This window comes from Amblyomma maculatum, chromosome 8, assembly GCF_055883805.1.
Source record: "Amblyomma maculatum isolate TAMU_Amacu chromosome 8, ASM5588380v1, whole genome shotgun sequence".
Taxonomy (NCBI): Eukaryota; Metazoa; Arthropoda; class Arachnida; order Ixodida; family Ixodidae; genus Amblyomma; species Amblyomma maculatum.
Genome location: NC_139351.1, coordinates 50,239,268 through 50,257,648, shown reverse-complemented (window position 1 = coordinate 50,257,648; position 18,381 = coordinate 50,239,268). Strand labels below are relative to the sequence as shown.

The window sequence follows — 18,381 nt, the reverse complement described above, 5'->3', positions numbered from 1 at the left end:
GCGGAATCAGTCCCCTCTTAAAAGAGCACGGGCGCAAGGATGCCCGCTTGGGGGATATCGTGGTTTGTTGATATCGGTCGCGATGGACGCATTTAATGTACAGTAAATTTGTCTAATTAGGAGGAGTTGCGTGGAAACCACAAACTCTTATTTCTTCAATAAGAAGCTGACCTCTACACTGTCATAAGCCTTGGCTATATCTAGTGTCACGAGAGCAGCATGCATTTCTTGGTTCCGCGCCAGGAGAATTCGACTCTGAGGTCGGTATGCGCATTCAATATGGAACATTTTCGGCGGAACGCAATTTGAAAGGAAGTCAGGATATTTGCTTTGGGCAAGACCTCCGCAAAACGTTGGAGTATGGCACTGTCAATTATAGTTAACATGTTGGATTAAATGATATTGGTCTAATATTCTCCAAATTATACACATCACCATCATGTTTCAGTAATGGGATCACTTTGGCTAGTGGCTATTTAGGAGGTACTCAAGAATATTTATTGAGTAATTTGCCAGGGGGCGACAGAAGGTTAGGTGGGCCGATGAGGTTAAAAAGTTTTCAGGGGTCAAGTGGATGCAGCTAGAACGGAACCGGGTTAATTGAAGAAATATGAGAGCCCTTCGCCCGGCAGTGGGTATAGTCAAGCTGATGATGATGATTATGATGAATTTGCAAGGTAATTCGAATTAAGAGATTCCTCAAAGATGATCTTTACCTTTTTCGATGTTACTCCGCCAGGGAGAGGAGCAGCAGTTGGAAGCCTCATCCTTATCGGAGAAGGCTCTGAAAGTGAAATTTGGGGGTCATGCGTAACCAAATCTACTGATGTTACATTCTATTCAAATACAGTACATGCAAAACGTGTTTCTCCCAACATTTAGCAATTGTTTGTATTGTTTAGATCGCTTCTGGAGGAGTGAAAACAGATCAGAATAATTTTCTGTAACCGGTATCTTCTTTTCTATTCTTAGAAACCCGAAATGTGTGCCTCAGTTATACTATTCCGGCACGCAATCGAAATGCTCAAAATCGTAATCTTCATTGCTTCTAAGACTTTGCATTTACACGTAGTTGCAATAAAATTAAAATCATGCCAATCGGTAAGGCATCAGTTGTGGAGGAGCTTCCCATTCAACCTTTCTTCATCTATATTGGCGCGAACAATCTGCTATCCACCATCTATTAGACCTATTCCCTTCTACGCACACACAACGATTTCAGATTTCTTACTGTAGTTTCAGTTACTAGCGTGTGATCACTAGAGGTACCACCATAAAGTTGCCGACCATTTGAGTACAGGAACACAAGGACTGGTGAGAGTTAAATATAACACAGATTGAGTGTGGCCGCAGACGAATGCAGGCGTACTAGAATTCATGCAGAAAAGGTTATTATCTGTACCAAATCCCAGAGGCGTTTGCCGCAGATATTTTTGTTTAACCCCATGACACATGTTCTGAATTATAGTCTCCAGCCAAAAGAACACTGTTCTGGCAATTAACTAGCACGAGATAAGGTTGTAAGGTATCCTGACAACCACAAGTTGAATAACCCTACTTTAACAGACTAACAGTACCCTGGATTTTCAGTCTAAATTCAATAGCTCACATTCTAAAGCAGGAAACTGAAATAAAATTTTAGCCCCGTGGCCTAAGTTTGAAGCAACTAGTAATAGTAAACTTCCAACTCTTGAAAGGCGATCTTATTGAAATGACAGATACTTTTGCAAATGAAAATCTTGTTTCACTTGTAGGCAAAGTGCCTTGGAGAATAATTACGTATGGATTATGTTTTGAACAAAAGGTGAGGTAAATCTGTTGAAGCTAAAAAGTGATTCACAGATGAACTCGACCAGCCAAATCCGGGTGGCATCAACTCCTTACCAAAAATATATTTTCCTTTAGCCTAGCCGAGATTTTGCTTTCTTGATTTTAGCTGAGAACGTGGAGATGACGGGTTAGACATGTGGATCCACTTCGGCTGAGCATTCGCGCATCAGAATGGGCAGGATTTTTTTTTTTTTTTGAGGGGGGGGGGGGGGGGGTGAGATATCGCAGGTAAGCAATGCTGCACTGTTCACGAAGGCAGATGCAACATGGGAGAAGCCATTGCAATTTGTTATAATAATAATAATCACCCTCATCATATGGACTATACCCACTGCAGGAAAGGTATAACCTATTAATAACTACAATTTATCACTGATGCGCCACTATTGTAGCGAACACAGCCCCAGACACCATCTCAGTCTGGGGGGGGGGGGGGGGGGGGGGGGGGGCGGGGTAGACGTGCCAGTCTCAAAAGAGAAGTTCTCGACTAGCCAGAGCTCAGCTAGCAGTACTGAATGAAGGAGGTGGCCATTTGGTGCCCAGCATATTCAGCCGTTCAAGCCAGAGTAAGGGTCGGAGTGATAATCAACAAAGACAAACACATGTTATAAAGCTAGAGAGGATACAGAGGAATTTATACTAGTAAGCATACACAGCCAAGAGGTTTACAGAAAGACAATGAAATGCATGCGAATAAGAGGCTTTCAAAGAGAGTATATAAAACAGTATATACGATGCACGAAAAAGTCAGAAAAAACACCAAATTTTTCACCGGGCACTTTTGCAGACCGACATCTGGAGAGTCACGATGTGGCGGTCCAGCAGACGGGGGTCCCTCTCCTGGAGATCATTGCGCTCGCCAAACAGCGGGTTAAACCTGGGAGCCCAGCATTTGCACTTCAAAAATCACTGTAACATTCGCCGCAAAATTGACTGCAACCTTGGCCAGCTTGCCGAAGCGACACGACCTCAATAAGTAAGACGCACCCCGGCTGTCTCTTACAACATACCCAGACAGGCGCCCGCATACACGTAACTCTCACTGTATAAGCATCTTCTCCACTCCACGTCGAGATGCGCGTCATTGACCAACTTCGGCGTAACGTTCTGGAGAGGACGAGCTGCTTCTCCCCTGGAAAAGTGATAATTGTCGCCGAGTGAAGAGAGTAACGTGGATGCCCGCAAGGCTATGTGATCTCCTCGCCCGGAAAAGGAGACATTTCTCCGATGTTCTGGAATGTTCTAAGCAGACTAGGTAGTCTTGCTTCCCGCCGCACTGAATCAACCAAAACGTGCGCCGATTTCATGACAGGCAAAGCCCTCTCCCATATTCCTCCAATTCATCCGGTCTTGTGCTAGCTGCATTCACTTCACCTCTCCTCCTGGAAGAGAAAAAAATGTAGCTTTCTCAGATGTTCTGGATTGAAGTGTATTTAAATTCAATAACATTGCACGCGCTGCCCAACGTTTTACTACAAGTCGTGTACTTGTTGTGGCAGCTGTTTAACTAGTTCGGACCTAACATTTGCTGGTAAAGACTTAAAAGAGAAAATATTGAAGAATGTTTAAACATTGCAACCCCCCAATTAGGGGCTGGAAATAAGTATCAATGATTTTTTTTCGCTTTACACAAAGAAAAAAAAACTTGAATGCGTGCTCTTCCCCGAAACACTTTTAATAAAAGTATTGTTAACTGGCTTCTGCTGCTCTTCAAGGAAATTATTTTTTTTTCCGAACGCTGTTAAGCACATGTATAACTCCCATGACCTGCTTCGAATATATTTGCAAAGTTGGCTTAACATCACGTGTTTAAATGCTTGTTCCGATGGAGTAATTTTGGAATGTTCTCTATGCTTTTGAGGAATGTGATTAAAACATATTGCGACCAGACCGAGGGTATTTCAAACTAGAAATTACGTTCTTTCTCTCTAACAGTTTATAAAAAACTTAATTTCTTTCTAGTAGTGTTAGACAAGCGGCTATTTGCGACGCAGCGGCACCAGCCTTCGCCGTGGCAGCGCACGCATTCTTCGTTCCCACGCCTGAGCAGCGTCCATTTTGCTGTGTTGACAACAATAAATGGCCAGAAGCGTCGGAACACAATGCGCATACTCAGATGGAGTGGAGCTAGCAATGCGAAGATCGTCAATGTAGACTGGGCAAAATTCTAGACCAGGTAAGGCGCCATCCAATAACCGCTGAAACGTCTGCATGGCATTTTGAAGTTCGAAAGGCATTCAAAGAAATTCGAAGAGGCCGAAAGGTGTTCTGATGACGGGATATGCGATGTCCTTTGAGGCCACGGGTAAGGGTAGTATTTCCTTACTAGGCCTAGTTCGGGAAATATTGTACCAATTTTCAAGTGGGTCGTTATCCTGTGAATGTGTGGCACAGGGTAGCGGTCGGGCACAGCGACACTATTTAGCGGCCGGTAATCTCCACATGTCATCATCATCATCATCAGCCTGATTATACCCACTGCAGGGCGAAGGCCTCTCCCATATTTCTCCACTTAACCCGGTTTTGTGCTAGCTGCATCCACTTGACCCCTGCGAACTTCTTTATCTCATCCGCCCACCTAACTTTCTGCCGCTCCCTGCTACGCTTTCCTTCCCTTGGAATCCAGTTTGTTACCCTCAGCGACCATCGGTTATCCTCTCTTCGCACTACATGTCCTGCCCATGCCCATTTCTTCTTCTTAATTTCCACTAGAATGTCGGTAACTTGAGTTATTTCTCTGACCCACTCTGCACGCTTTCTATCTCTTAATGTTAGCCCTACCATTTTTCGTTCCATAGCCCTCTGGGTTGTCCTCAACTTAAGTAGAACTCTCTTGGCTAGCCTCCACGTTTCAGCCTCCAGGCTTATATGGGACTACCCACGTTCTCCACATGTGGGCAGTCCCATATAAGCACTGCATAAATTGACAAAGGAACTATAACGCATCCGCAATGACACGCAGGTGAGTTACCTTAAAGGGCAGGTTACAGGCTGCCTAGGCTATTCTGGGTTTCCAATGAGTTGCTTGGAGATAAAAAAGTGATCGTCAACAAACGAAGTTCACTATTTAGCAAAATCTGATATTTTGCTACACATTTCTAATAGAGGAGAAAAAACTCATTCTCGTACTGATGAGCACCGCTACATGACTACAAAATAGTTTTTTGGAGTGGTAACGTCTTTTAGCGAGTATATCAAGCTCCCTATTCGCTATACTTTTCAGGATATTTTATCGAGTATTCGTGCGTGGCTAAATTACTTTCGAATGAGTTTAGTTGTGTTTCATGATACAAGTGGAGATTAGCCCTGCTTATTCTGCCGGTAATTGCTCCACCGTAGTGCCACTTATGAGTTATCTACCCCACTATGCGCACAGTCACTTATAACAATACATATTCTATTCCAGCAGTAACCATTTATGCGCACATTCACTCATTGTATACCATAGTCCTCTCCAGAAGTCAATATCTATGCACACATTCGCTCACCGTGAATGCAGTCCTTTCAGCTGTCCCCATCTATACACACATTCACTAGCAGTATAACATAATCTACTTCAGAGTCGCCATCTTTGCACACATTCACCTATAGTAGAACATAGTCTATTCCAGCTTAAACCATCTAGAGCCAAGATCAGTGTCCTACAGAAATTGCAAAAGGCGTGAAGCCTTCCTTTTGCAAGTCTGGTTTCCACTAGGGTAGACAATATCCTGAAGTGTGCTTTGACGGGTCCTTGTCTTCTTGACGGATGCGATCAACAGACACCTTTCTAAGTTGTACTCTGGACAACACATATTATACTGTTGTCTATCCCCGCACAAACCGCATATAGAACATAGCGGAGACAATGCTATGCCCGTATTATGCATTCAGGCAGGAGTACGAGCAGAGCTCGTGCGAATTCAATGTAGTAGAGTGGCCTGATGTCTTCTCAGTCCCGTGGTCACATATGGCTTGTGGGGCGCACTCCACGGGGTACTAAAATATTTTAGTACAGCTTCTCTGGACACTTTTGTACAGCCTCTTTGCACTATTTTGAGGAAGTATCTAGCAGAGCTTTATGGGCGAGACTGTCTGGCGCCTCGTTGCCTCTGGCACCAATGTGCGAGGGCACCGATTAGATGTGTAAAATAAAGGCTCTGCTGTGCAGATTCTGCACCATGCTTATAGAGTTTATAGATAAGGCCTCAGTAGAGAATCCATGCTCTAACTTTTGAAGGACAGATTTTCAATCTGTTAGGATGACAACAGGTTGAGCCAGGCCACGCCAATAGCAACACTTTCGGCCGTGTGGAGGATACGACTTCAGGAAAACGTGCAGACCACGTATAGTCCACAGAAGTGACGTAAAAAGCCACTGAGCTAGGTTTTTGACCTTGTCTACAGAACCACCAGGGAAAATGTAAAGATGACGGAGCATGCAATCTTTCCAAATGTTGAAGTACAAGCGAACGCATTGCCGCGAAAGGAGAACTGCATTTTGCGCTCACACGGGGAATCGTGACCATGCAGCGAGGGTCGGAAATGAGCAGGGTGGTTTCAACCGTCTTCTTTTTCCTGTGAGTGAGTGAGTGAGTGAGTGAGTGAGTGAGTGAGTGAGTGAGTGAGTGAGTGAACTTTATTAACTGCTCGGGGATCTTTTTCTTCGCCTCTTCAACCGAGGCTGACGAGCGGTTGGCGCCCCCAGTCCAGGGGGCGCCAACATTAAGGTTCATTAAGGGGTTAAGGGCATTAAGGTTCCGGTGAACCTTAATGCCTGGAGAAGTAAGTGTATTAAGTGCCAAGTAGGCTCGCTTCTCAGATCTCTAACGAATCCGCTGGAGAAGGGATTGCCCAGCTACCTTCTCGCCAAGGGGGCCAAGTTGCATTAGTCATCTCTGTGAAGAGACAAGGCTTAGAGGTTTCGATAGTGACTCATGAAGTACTGCATTGTTCTCGGCCGCCTGAGAAACTCCAATCGCATTTCTTAGGCACTGTCCATGGAAAGCGTCAAGATGTGTAAGTTGTGATGCCGAGAAGAAAATTAAAGGTAATTTATGCATCTTGCGACTCACCAGTGCTTCATGAAATTTGATCATTAAAGAAGGATGGTTTCCCCATTGCTCACTTGCCATTATACGAACCACATTGAGATGCGAACATAGAGATGAAACAATCACGTCGACAGCTTTTCGCCACTGTACACGGGAGTCAATGATGTCAACTGGAAAACAAATGTGATTGAAATGCCTAATGGAAGAGCGACCAAGGCCTACATTTAACCGCGCATGCCATCTTCCTACACCTAAAAACAGAACAAAGACGGCTTTTTCCACTGACAGAGACAATCCCACAGCTTCAAGGTAAGCTTGTACCGAAATTAGAGCCTGTCAAGGTATGCAGGCTAAGCGATTTTTTTGGTAGGCAGTAATCCAAATGTCGTCAGCATATATTACCATATGTACTTGCCTGCAATTTTTTCGCAATTAATCGGGAAGGCTAGCACTGCGACGCTAAAGAGCGGGGAGAAAGAACACTGTCTTGAGGCACACTTCATAATACAGCCATTTCGGTGCCTATGAGACTCCCTAACCGTAATCGAACCGCACTCGAGCGATACGGCAGCTGACAAACGAGTAAATGAACGTTCGCATATGGCATTGTATGTCCACACCCTACAATCTGTTCAAAATGGAACTTTGAAGCACTCTGTCAAAGGTTTCTGCAGCGTCAAGAAAAATGATCTCCGCATAAACAATTTACTGTGGTTTAGCTTCTACTTGAACCTGGAGCTACGCCAGAGCAATCTGCATGGCTACGCTTAGGTTCGGCTTGAAAGTGAAGAAATGGCTTTTGCACACGGTATTTTTACTCTATGGTTTCAGCTTTATTAATGCCATAGGGGAATTACTTAACGTATGAGCACCAATTGCCTATTGTCGTGGACCATTCTCATTCCGGTGTAGATAACTTGTAGTGGTCTGACATCTCTATGCCGAACTCCGGGTCACACTGCAGTCAAAACGTTTGAACGAACCTTCTGTCCTTACAACTCGCTTTTGTCGTTTGCTTCTACCATCTACCGAGTTATGTCTTCTTTTTTGTTTCACCTTTTTCTTGTTCCTTTGCTTTTTTTTTCGCGGCGAAATGGTGAGACTGACCAGCGTAGCTCTCGCAACAACACAATAGTAAAAAAAAGGTGAACCTGCGATTTACAAGTAAACAGGGATTTTTGAACTAACGCAAGATTATTGGTAGAAGTTTCCAATGATTTTCGAGGCAGTTATTACAGCATCATCCTGTTGTCATATTATAGGGGCACGAACAAGATATTGATGAAATCGCGGGGTGCACACTCAGCACTACACAGCTCCGCCGTGTTCGTCTGACCGAGACCTCCCCCTTCACAACGGCCGGGGAATCACGGAGCGACAATAGGGCACGTTTCGAGGTAATAGCGTCCCTGGCGCCTTTTTGGCACTGACCGCACGAATATCGAGTATTAGGTAAATGTCTATAAACGCGTGACTCCAACCGGAAGGATTCAATTATTCGTTCCGCGCAATATTTTATTTAAAGAGCGAGCGAAGTGAAACCTAGAAAGAGCAAACAAGTTGATACTTGCAAAAAGTGGCTTCTAGTGCTGCTCGGAGAGCCGAATGATCCAGCTGCTCGCAGAAGAAAAAAACAGCTTGTGCGTCGCGCCCTGTCTTAGAGCAAAACCTATTTGGCCCATACCCAGCCCTTCCTGTTACATATCCACAAAGTCGAGACCTTCAAGAGTGAGATGAACAAGGTAGGAAAGGTGCTCAGAAGAATTGCCGACGTGCCTATAATTTTTTATTTTCTAAAAGGTTTCTCTACTGACGACGGCATCATTAAAGATTGCCGCTGATGCGAGCATCAACAAGCATCCTAAGAATCCACTAAAATATTTTCTGCATACTTGTTCGTTAAATGCGTGATATAACGCCAACCAGCCGCATGATGAGTGCGTCGCTTGAAAAAGCAGCAAGTCGGTTAGCCTTTTCTTCGGATGACATCCACAACTCTTGGTCACACACTCCTTCAGAAAGTGTTACCTTTCGAATAAAATTGAGCGAAGTAAAGAGAGCGTATGAGTTTCAGAGGGACCAGAAGGTAGTTTATCTACAAATATTAGGAATTAGCGAGTCTACATTCGGGGCAAAATAAGTATTGGTTCCATTTCATTGCCGTTCTTATTCTCAATATTCTTGCTTTTCGGCCGGCTCACATTCGAAGAAAGTTCATTTTTTTCCTTGCTTCCAACTTTCGTGTGCCAGTTTAGAATTGAGACTGTGTTGGAATCTATGTTGTGTTATATTTTTTTAATTGCTTAATATTTCTCAAATATGCGGCGGAAATTTAAAACATTAACTTTAGGTCTATGTATAGTGATTTGCTCTTAGTTGTACGATGCATACCGTGACGAGGACGTAAAAGTTTTTGTAAGGATTAAGTAATAAATACCCTCTCCGTCATTAAAAGACCTCAAGTTTCTAAACACTTACATTGCCCTTATCTTGGTTGTTGCTACGAATGAGCGTCAAAGTTTTGCAGCCACATTTATGAAAACTAAACTAAAACAAAGCAGCGTTCTTTGATTCAGCGATTTCGCAACATCTGTTAAAACAACCAAGTAAGCACGTTTTTTCTGCATGCTGCAGTCAACTGTTTACATAAGTCGAAGAGTAGAAGCGATTGAAACTAACAATAAAAAATAAATGTAAGTATAGACAGGTCGTCGTTTTCCAAAAGATATTGTTCATTGCTACAACTGATAGGTATTTATTTTATACTTTTAACAAGGCAGCGCTAACTATAGAGCAGGAGTGCACCAAGCAACGGCGGTTTGTTATAGCAAAAGCATTGCTAATATTAAAGTTCATTCCATGTTATGTGTGATATTTCCAAAGGGTTATTGTTTAGCTTGATGGCTGCACTTGTATAAAAGCTAAGGAGCTCATTCTACCCTGTAAGCACGAGCGACGGAAAAATCTCTCATTGGATACATTGTGCCTTTTTGCTTGCCGGTAAGACGCGGCCATTTCACAGTTGGGATTTCTGCATCAGGACTATCCTGCGTTTATGAGCGAAAGTTAGAAACGAGGTTAAGTTAAAGTTCTCTGTCACACTGGCCAACCATCTAAATCTACAAGGTGCTAGTTTTGCACCGAACTTATCTGACCAATACAGGCTCGTGTCATCATCGATTGCAAAGTTGGCCCGAAGGGTCATAGGCTTGCAGGGGACGCAGTGCAAGAAAAGAGATTTTTTAGCTTGCCACACGACAAGCTGCCAAAGACGTAGTAGTAAGAATAGCTTCTCTATTAGTATTTGCTGACGCAGTTTCAACTTTGCATCACTGCATAGCGCAATCTGTAAGCTCAGGGAGCTACCGGGGCATTCTTTCCGTGTACCTACTGATAGTACCCTTGATAGGTCGCTTGCGCAAAAGTTCTGTAATAAACTTAATAAGAGCTTGTCGACACATACCACAAGATTCAGTAAGTCTACGGGAATTCGTTGTCATATACGTATCTTCCATCGTAGTTTGCAGGCGTTTAAGGCGGGCCAGCAAGACATCATTGGTGAATCTTGTTCTAGAGTGCCATCACATAGCAAAAGTGAGAAAAACGTGTTTGGAATTCGCAGTTGTTTTAACACTGACAGTCGAGTGCTTGTGCAGAAGATAGCACATACTCTCCTTTTCCCAAAAATCACTGTGCACGACATCTTCAGTGACAATTACAGCATACGCAAAGAGTACGACAAGCTTGTTTTCAGGTTGGTAATTTGGAACCAGAAGAGCTACCTAGAGGCGATATTAAGTGCACTTTTGTACCTAAATTCAACCTTGATATTCATTCTCAGTTATTACAAAGTGTGATTAGGCCACCACATAGCCTAAGCACTGCACAGCAAACAAACTCGTCATATGTTCTGCCAACTTTGTCGTCAGTCTGATGTGCCATTGCACAAGACATTCCAGCGAGAACAAGTTGCTTCCCTAAACATAATGTGAGTCGTATTTGAGCAAACGCAAAATGAATAGTAGGAGTCGCAGTGGCATATCAGAGATGTCTTTTTTGCGCGATCGCTATCAGCGGATTGTGGTCAATTTTTATTTGCACTATTAGAACGCACACAAATTGGTGGTAGCCTTCGCAGCCCAAACAAATCCCCAGTGCCTCTTTTTTCTATTCGCGCGTAGTTCTCAGATTGCGTTAAGACACAAGATGCGCATAGAACAGACCTCTATTCACCCTTGTATCCTTGGAATAATGCTACAGGGAGACTGCCCTTTGATGCGTCGCAACTAGTTTTAATTCCTCTTCGAAGATCGGACTAAGCCCGCATTTGTGACCCGGGATGGCCTCTATGAATTTAATGTGATGCCCTTCGGTTTATGCAATGCGCCCGCCACATTCGAGAGGATGATGGATAACATTTTGAGGAAGTTCCAGTGGCATATCTGCCTCTGCTACCTGGACGACATTGTTGTCTTTTCCACCGACTTCGCAACGCACCTAGAGCATTTGCGGCAAGTTTTGGTTTGTCTTACTGACGCCGGCCTACAACTGAATCTCAAGAAGTATCACTTCGGTGCCCAGGGGTTGACCATTTTGGGGCACATCACCTCTAAGGAAGGTGTTCGCCCTGATCTGGCCAAGCTGCGCGTACTGGCGGAGTTTCCCAAGCCGGTCTCGCTCAAGCAACTTTGAAACTTCATAGGTCTATGCTGATATTTTCGGCGCATCGTGCAGAATTTCGCTTTTCTAATTGCACCCCTGACGAAGCTGCTCTATGGAGAGAGTGACTTAACTGCGTGGTTCATTCGTTACTACGACTCCACAGCATCCACCGAAGTCCAAACTGATGCGAGTGGCGTTGGCCTCGTAGCGGTCTTGGCTCAACGGGAAAACGACCTTCACGAATACGTCGTCGCGTACGCGAGTCGGTCTTCTCTAAAGCTGAATGCAACTACTCAGTTATGGAAAAGGAGTGTGTGGCCATTGTGTGGGCACTAGCAAAATTCCGACCCTACCTGTACGGTTGCCCGTTTCACGTCGTCACGGACCACCACACGTTATGTCGGCTGTCCTCCCTTAAAGACCCGTCCGGCCGCCTCGCACAATTGGCCCTTCGCCTTCAGGAATTTGACATTCGCGTTAAATATCGCTGTGGCCGTAAACACATACATGCCGAAGCTCTGTCTCGTTCTCCCATATCCAGCGACGCTGCTTGCTCCTCGACGACTGGTTCCACCCTCTCATCTCTAACCATCGCTGATATGCCAGCAGAGCAGCGAAAAGACCCGTGGCTCGCATGTTTAATCGACATCGTGTCTACTTCTCCCATTGCTGCGCCTTCTCGGACTTTACGCCGTCAAGCGCTACACTTCCCAATACGAGGCGCACTTCTCTGCTTCCGTTAACTATATGCCCGGTGGTCGACGATGGCTTCCCGTCATTTCCCGCCATTTACGACAAGAAATTTGCGCCTCTTTCCATGCCAACCCTCAGTGTGCCCATCCTGGTGTAGTGAAGACGTTTCAGAGAATTTCTCAACGCTACTATTGGCGCGGCATGCACGGCTATATTCGCAAATACGTGCGCTCATGCATCGCCTGTCAGCGCCGGAAGTCATCCACACCTCGTGCTTCTGGCCCCTTACAACCACTTCCATGCCCGGCCCGTCCCTTTGATTGCGTTGGCGTTGACCTTTATGGGCCACTTCTCAGCACGGTCTCTGAGAACCGGTGTATTATCGTCGGCATCGACCACCTCACCCGGTATGCCGAGACCGCCGCTTTACCCGCCGCTACTGCCCGTGAAGTTGCCCTGTTCTTGCTACATCATTTTGTTCTTCGCCACGACCCGCCGCGAGAGCTGCTGAGTGACCAAAAACGCGTCTTCCTTTCCGACGTCGTTGAAGCTCTACTGACCGAATGTCGTATCATACATCGTACCACAACAGCCTACCACCCTCAAACTAAAGGCTGACTGAGCCCTTCAATCGTACTCTCTGAATTATACTCACAATGTACGTTGCCGCTGATCAGTTCAAATGGGACGCTGTTCTTCCTTTTGTGACATACGCACATAATACCGCCACGCAGTCAAGCACTAAAGTTAGCCCTTTCTTCCTCCTTTACGGGCGTGACGTGTCGTTCACGATGGACACTATTTTACCATATCGTCCCGAATCCTCAAAGTGGACTCCCCTTTCAGACGTTGCCAAACATGCGTAGGAATGTCACCTGTTGACCCGGCGTTTTAAATCGGAATCTCAAGGCCGTCAAAATCATCATCACGACAAAGATCAGACGCCACATGCGTCGTCGCGGCCGCGAAACTGTGCATGTGAGCCGCCCAAAAATGTACTACGATCCGCTCCTCTTGCCCTCACCACAGGTCGCCAGGGTGGCTCCTCTTCGCTCTGGAGGAAATTATAGTGAACTATGTGATGATATCACGAAGACGAGGATGAGAGTGACGAAGTGTTGCTGCGCTGCTCGAGCTCGCTTGTGTGTACCTAGACTGGCTGTGTTCTTGTATGATTAGCTTTGCTGTTCAGAGAGGGCGATTATCCCGGTTAAAACACAGTAAAACCCCCCTATATATATATATATATATATATATATATATATATATATATATATATATATATATATATATATATATATATATATATATTGTTAAACAACAACCTTCGCTTCAGTTCTGCTCGCTAGTGCCCGCTACTAGTGCCTCAATTCCCGCTTAACAATATATATATATATATATATATATATTATGTACAAGTTTCAAATGTTGATGAATTAGGAAGAAAAAGATTTTTACTATTGCAGAATTCACTGAGGAAGAGAGGAATGAACACAAGGATAACGAGTCGAAATTTATAGCCACTTTAGAAAAAAAGGAGTCTAATTTCCGTAAAGCGGGTACCACCGCCAGAAACTCTGCTTCAAAATTGGGGTAAAGTCCAGAGGTCGCACAAGAAAAGACCAGTCTAAATGCGGACAATATATACCCACACCCACATTTTCATTACCTTCAGACACGTCAGTAGCTATTACTAAACTAGCAGAAAGGCTTCTTAAATGATCTTCTAATATTCTGTTTAGAATTATTGATGATAAGTCTTTAGCATTGTTCGGGAATATGTCATCAACGACAAGTTCAATTGACGACCCGCTGGTTTGTATGGGTAGAATACCAGGAAGGGAAAAATGTAATGGGTCTAGAAAATATTTGACTGCATTTACCTGCGGGGTGTGAAATATGGGCCAATGGACATCGAAAAAGGAGGTTGGTGGACAACAAAAAATAGACATATATCGGTGAAACTGATTCATGTATCCTTAGGTACGTCTGAACAGTTAGAATTTGTAATCGCTTAACTTGGAATCAGCTGGTCCGCAAAAGAACTTCCTCTTCTTCTTTCTCGGCTGTCTGTCCGCTTAATCGGAACTCCTTTATAATCTGGCCCCCGCAGAAAAAAGGAGCGATCCTGGCGACTCAAGGATAGCGATCGTAATAAGGCTTCAAACGGTCGACGTGAACAATCTCACGCCCACGGCGTAGAAGGTCGGAGGAAGCGGCTAGCGGTTCATTTAGGCAATTGACGGGAGACGTCTGTTGGAGCACTAGATAGATTTGAACCCTTACTGTGGGAAATAAAGTTTTACCAAACCAAACCAAACTTGGCAGTAAACTTACTGGTCAGACCTGGCGGTGTCGATGGGACACAGTGCCAAACGCGAGCACCAGGAGAGAATTGGTGGACACAGTGGCTGCTGTCGTTGTGCGCTTTCTTCTGGGCTCACTCGCCCGAATTAAGTGAGCGATCCAGCTTGCGGCATTCTTAAGTGTGCCTGGCATCTGCTGAAAGTGATATGAACCCTTAGATATCAGGACGGTAGGGGAGGATGCTGTCGAGTGGAGACGAAGGTTCATGCCCATACAGCAGAAAAAATGGCGAGAATCTGGTAGTTGCTTCAGCGGCGGTGTTGTAGGCATAGGTTATAAATTGGAGATTCTTGTCCCAATCTGAGTGGTCGGATACGATGTACTTGGACATCATGTCACCGAGTGTGCGGCCGAAGCGCTCGGTGAGGCCGTTCGTTTGAGGGTGGTACGCGCTGGCTGTTTGGTGGACGGTCAGACATTCGCGTAGGAGCGCTTCGACAACCTTAGATAGGAAAGATTTGCCTCGATCACTGAGAAGTTCCAGAAGGGCCTTGTGCCGCCGAATGAAATGATGAAGAAGAAAGGACGTGATATTGGGTCCAATGGCATCCTGAAGTGCTGCTGTCTCCGCATAGCGAGTAAGGTGATCGACGGTCGCAATGATCCAACGATTCGCTGCAGGTGTTTATGGCAGAGGTCCATACAAATCGATGCCAACACGATCGAATTGTCGGTATGGGCACAGAAGATGCTGTAGTGGAGACAGCTGTTGGATAGGAGGAGGCTTGCGACGCAGGCAATTGATGCACGAACCCACATACGTACTGACGAAGGTATACATACCGCGTCAGTAAAAGCTCTGGCGCAACCGTTCAAAATTCTTATACAGCCATATGGCCGCACTGAGGATCGTTATTGTAAGATTCAGAAATATCACTACGGAGGTGGCGAGGTACGACTAGCCGCCACTTACGGCTATCTGGCATATAATTGCGTCGATAGAGGAGCCGGGAACGAAGGGCGAAATGCTGCGCTTGACGACGGAGGGAGCGAGGAGCCGGTGAAAGTGACGAGTTCGTAAGAAGATCGACTAGTGACGTTAGCCGCGGATGCTTGCGCTGTCCTGATGAAATATCGTCGATGAACAGAGAAGTCAGGGCGGAGCTTGAGGCAGAGGTCAATGGAGTGTCAGGAGGCACCGGCGAGCGAGACAAAGCGTCAGCGTCGGAATGCTTGCACCCTGTACGATCAAAGACTCGGGTATCATAATTGTGTAGTCTAAGCGAAGACGGCCAGTAGGGTCTTTTAGTGGAGACAACTAAAACAAAGCATGGGGGTCTGTAACAGCATCGACTGGACACCCATACTAGAATGAGCGAAATTTCTGGAGCACCCAAACAATTTCCAAGTATTCCTTTTCTGTCACCGAGTAGTTGGTATCGGCATTGGTCAGCATTTGACTTGCGTACGCCACAACGTATTCATCAACACCGGATTTTCTTTGGGCACGAACAGCGCCAAGGCTTGCGTTGCTGGCATCGGTGTGCACGTCGGTAGGTGTTGCCAGAGAAGCAGCGGAACGGAAACAACATGTTCTGATTGAACAGGTCAGCATGCTCACCGCACTCGTTACGTTGCAAAGTGAGTGGATAGAACAAATCGTTACTAATGACCCGTTTGGTGCGGCTGCTTTTTACACAATTGACTGCGCAGAACAGGGAAAGACAGTGTCGAGACGTAAAGGAAAGATGTGGTGAAGAGAACAGTACATTCACGGAGGGAGGAAAAGTTTAGAGGCACAATCACAGCACATGAAAACGGGACATCAGTAGCATCCGCTTGGTGGCATTTGACATCCCTAAGAACGTCAGCGGCGATCGGGGCGGTGTACAGCGGATAAAGCTCTACTTCAGGCCGAGCGCAATGAATAATGGCGCGATTGCGACACAAGAAGTCCCCCCCTAAACTATAGTCATGAGAGCAGTCACGGAGAACAATAAAACTGATTACGTAGAGAACGTCCTGAATTGTGACTCGAGCCGTGCAGGTACCGAGCGGTTCGATGTGCTGAACAATGGCGGTGCGCAAAGAAACTCCAGAATACGGTCGAATAACTTTTCGTAGCAAGCGGCACAGTCTAACGTCAATAATCGCCACAGCAGTACCAGTATCTACAAGCTCAAGAATACAAATATTTCAACGGTCAGTTTGATCAAATTGTTCGGTGGCGAAGCAGGACCTTTACTGGTCGACGAAGCGCAGTTCTTGACTGCGGAACTACGTCTAGTGGTTTTACAGCTTTGGATAGGTCGAACGACGACGCATAGGCGACGGCGAGCAACGGCGAGCATTGGTCAGTTGGACAAGGGCTGAAGTGACGCACACGGAGAAGACGCCAGCTGCGCGTAGATGACCGGCCTCTGATCAAAGACGTACGGGGCCGGGCGACTGCGGCACAGGTACAGGCATCCAACATGAACAGGGAGACCACATGCAAAGCAATTCGGCCGGTTGTCAGATGTCCGCCAAGGGCGTAGAATAGGTGGCAGACGGCACTGATTGAAGAATGAGCGCTGAGGCGAACTCTATGATGGAAAAGGCTTAGGAGGGGGTTGTCTCTCAGCAACTTCGCTTAAGATAGTGTTGTGGGTCCGAGTATTGGGACAGCGTCGGCATGCGTGAGCGGATCTGTGAATGGAGTCGCATAGATAGTTCGCCTTCTATGGGGCGGAAGTGGTTCGGCAACTTGTTCCTGAATAACCTGGCGTATGGTCGGAGCCAGGTGTGAGCTGGATTGCGGAACGTTTGGAATTAGTGATCGTTGCCGTGCAACCTCTTGTCGTACGAAGTCTGATTTCTTGAATAAGGGCGGAGCTGGCAGTGGCAGCACAGTCGCGATCGTGGCTTCACGTTGTCGAAGGACGACGAGTTGGCGAAGAAGGTCGTCGTAGCTTTCACATAGTGTGACATCACCACTTACAGTGCGTGGATCTTGGGGATCTTTGGCCAGGAGTCTGTTGAGTGCGCCTTCGTGGATGCCCCTCATGATGTGGCGAATCTTCTCGGCTACAGGCATCGATGTATTTACACGATGGCACAAATCTAAACCATCTTCGATATCGCAAGTGAATGTTTCTCCTGTCTGCTGCAACCGCGCGCGCAAACGGTGCTCGACGCGCAACTTGCAGACCGCAGAGCCACCGAAGACTTCTGCAAAGCGAGATTTGAACGAGACCCACATTGGAGAAGATCACATTGTTCACCTTCAAGACGTCATTCCACTTATTGTGGGTGCTTACACGTTCATACGAGGCAAGCCAGTTCTCCACGTCCTCTTCGTAGGTACAGTTGAAGATCGGCTGGTCCCGCTGTTAAAGCACCCCTGTGCATGGAATAGAATGGTCCCAGGGAGCGGCGCCGGTAGTGTTGGTTTTAGAATCAGTCATTGAGGTCGGAATACGGCGGCTGAGGGGCTCCAGGGCGAGGAAATGAAAGATGAATCCCGCGACCTGCACCAAGTGTTAAGATGGGATCCATGCACTGGTACCGGGAACTGGTAGCGAGCAGAACTGGAGCGATGTTGGCTTAGCTTCTAGACAGCTAGCCCGCAAAATAACTTCCTTTTTCGCCGCGATCTGTACGCGTAGTTGAAACTTCTTCTTTACAAAATAAATAAATCTGAGCGTGTGGTCGTCGAGGGCGCCTTCATAAGGAGCACCGGCTTAAGAGGGATGGCATCGTCACAATTGTCATCCGATGATCTGCATTTTTCACCATGAAGCAACCCAAATTCAATGGTGCCGAGTTGCACTTTCTGTGCCTTGAGGGCTGTTTGCAGGCTTGACGGACGGAGTCC

General features: G+C 46.0%; 1 pseudogene; it reads right to left on the bottom strand.

The window, feature by feature from the left end:
* Positions 1 to 17,601, bottom strand: part of LOC146181138 (RAC serine/threonine-protein kinase pseudogene) — a 37,504-nt pseudogene extending 19,903 nt beyond the window's left edge.
* Between the last annotated feature and the right edge of the window lie 780 nt (positions 17,602 to 18,381).